The sequence below is a fragment of the Lipotes vexillifer genome, unplaced genomic scaffold, assembly GCF_000442215.2.
Source record: "Lipotes vexillifer unplaced genomic scaffold, Lipotes_vexillifer_v1.1 scaffold995, whole genome shotgun sequence".
Lineage (NCBI taxonomy): Eukaryota > Metazoa > Chordata > Mammalia > Artiodactyla > Lipotidae > Lipotes > Lipotes vexillifer.
This window is the reverse complement of record NW_006785389.1, coordinates 2,331,528-2,333,732: the sequence shown is the minus strand read 5'-3', so window position 1 is coordinate 2,333,732 and position 2,205 is coordinate 2,331,528. Positions and strand designations below refer to the sequence as shown.

General features: G+C 38.0%; 1 non-coding gene across 1 annotated transcript; it reads left to right on the top strand.

Annotated features, from left to right (window-relative positions):
* The first annotated feature begins 810 nt into the window (after window positions 1-810).
* Window positions 811-883, top strand: TRNAG-CCC (transfer RNA glycine (anticodon CCC)). Its single transcript has one exon. It is a non-coding gene; the product is annotated as a tRNA-Gly (tRNA).
* The last annotated feature ends 1,322 nt before the right edge of the window (window positions 884-2,205 follow it).

The window sequence follows — 2,205 nt, the reverse complement described above, 5'->3', positions numbered from 1 at the left end:
TCTGACAGTGCCTCCTGGCCAATCCTGCTTTCTCCCCTTTTCACTTTTTCATTCTTTTACTAGTGTCATTCCCCAATAACCTTTTGTACTTCTGACTCCATCTCAGTGTATGCTGACCCTGACTATGGCAACTGGAGAAGCCAGGCAGGAACATCAGAGGAAAAAGAGGCAGGGGAGCTGCTACATAAAAGTTCATACACAGTTGTGAGACAGGCTCCAGCATATACATGGATAAACAATGTGAAGTGACCAGTCCCGAAAAAGATTGGGTAGCTAATGAACAGACATACAGGAAGTGTGCAGACTTGCTGGTTGTCAAGGGCCTGCAAGTTAAATCAATGCATTTAACTTCTAGAGTGGACATTGTGGTAGGTAAAATTCTAAGACCCATCACCCATGATTTCCACCTCCTGGTATTACACCCTGATTCATTTCGGTTGTACAGCAAAGAGGAAGGGATTTTGAAGATGTAATTTAGGTTTTAAATCAGTTGACCTTAACCTAATCAAAAGGGAGATTATTGGTGATAGATCAAGATGGTGGAGTAAGAGGGACATGGATCGCACCTCCCTCCACAAACACATGAAAAATACATCTACATGTGGAACAATTCTCACCGAAAACGAACTGGAAGTTGGCAGAAGGACTCCGGTACATCCAAGGCTGTAAGAGAGATCCACAAGTAATTGGGCAGGAAGGGAAGAAAAGCGACCACGTTGGGACCTGTGTCCCTGGGTGGGGACTAAGAGGAAAACCCTAATAACCCAAGTGCCTATCAGCAGATGATTGGTTTAAGAAGGTATGGGGACTTCCCTCGTGGCGCAGTGGTTAAGGCTCTGCGCTCCCAATGCAGGGGGCCCAGGTTCGATCCCTGGTCAGGGAATTAGATCCCACGTGTATGCCATAACTAAGAGTTTGCATGCCACAACTAAGGAGCCCACCTGCCACAACTAAAGACCCAGTGCAACCAAATAAATAATAAAATAAATATGAAAAAATAAGATATGGTATGTATATATGACATATATACATGTGGTATGTATATATTATATATGTACACATTACATATACATATATGTGTATACATATGTAATGGAATATTACTCAGCCATAAAAAATAATGAAATATTGCCATTTGTAGCAACTTGGGTGGACCTAGAGAATATCATACTGAGTGACATAAGTCATACAGAGAAAGACAAATATTATATCACTTACATGTAGAATCTAAAAGATAATACAAATGAATCTATATACAAAACAGAAACCGACTCACAGAGAAAACAAACTTATGGTTACCAAAGGGGAAAGAGAGAGAGGTAGGGATAAATTAGGAGTATGGGATTAACAGATACAAACTATGATACATAAATAGATAAGCAACAAGGATTACTGTAAGCACAGGGAACTATCCTCAATATATTATAATAACCTATAGTGGAAAAAGGATCTGAAAAAAAAAAACTGAATTGCTTTGTTGTACATCTGAAACTAACACAATATTGTAAATCAACTATACTTCAATTTAAAAAAAACCTACTATCACCCATATGAAAACAAAAAAGTGGATATATTGGGTGAGATTCTTTGAGAATTGTCTCCTTCACCTTGACTTAGGCTGTGTAGGAACTGTGCCTGGTACCCTAGGCCTCACACACATCCTGCCTGGGCTACTCTGTGGGTCGCACCCCCACATTCATGCTGGATGGTGGAAGTGTGGGTATTTATTATTTTTTGTACATATACTAATTATTTCTTTTTGAAATTGTTTTATTTTATACACATACATAAAACTGAGAACATTTATTTCTTTTAAAAGCACATTTTCTAACTGCTTGCTGCTAATTTTTATATACTGATTTTTCCACAACACATACATTGATTTGCATTCCTAATCGTCCATCTAAAATCCTTACCTAACTCCCATTAATTCCAAAAATGTGCAGCTTCTGTTTAGATTTCTAAGGAAATAACTATACTGTCAACGGATAATGAGTTGCCCTTATCTGAATTTTAACCTATTTTTCTTAAAAATGTGATGATATAGAATTATTTCAGCGAACTATGCAGTACATAAAAATAAGGCTGCACAATAATGATGTCCTGGGATAAAGCGAAAATAAATGTCAGCGAATCCACATTGATATGAATAAATAACTGAATAAGTAAATGAGGCGAAGGTACAGCTCTTCCTGACAGAACCGC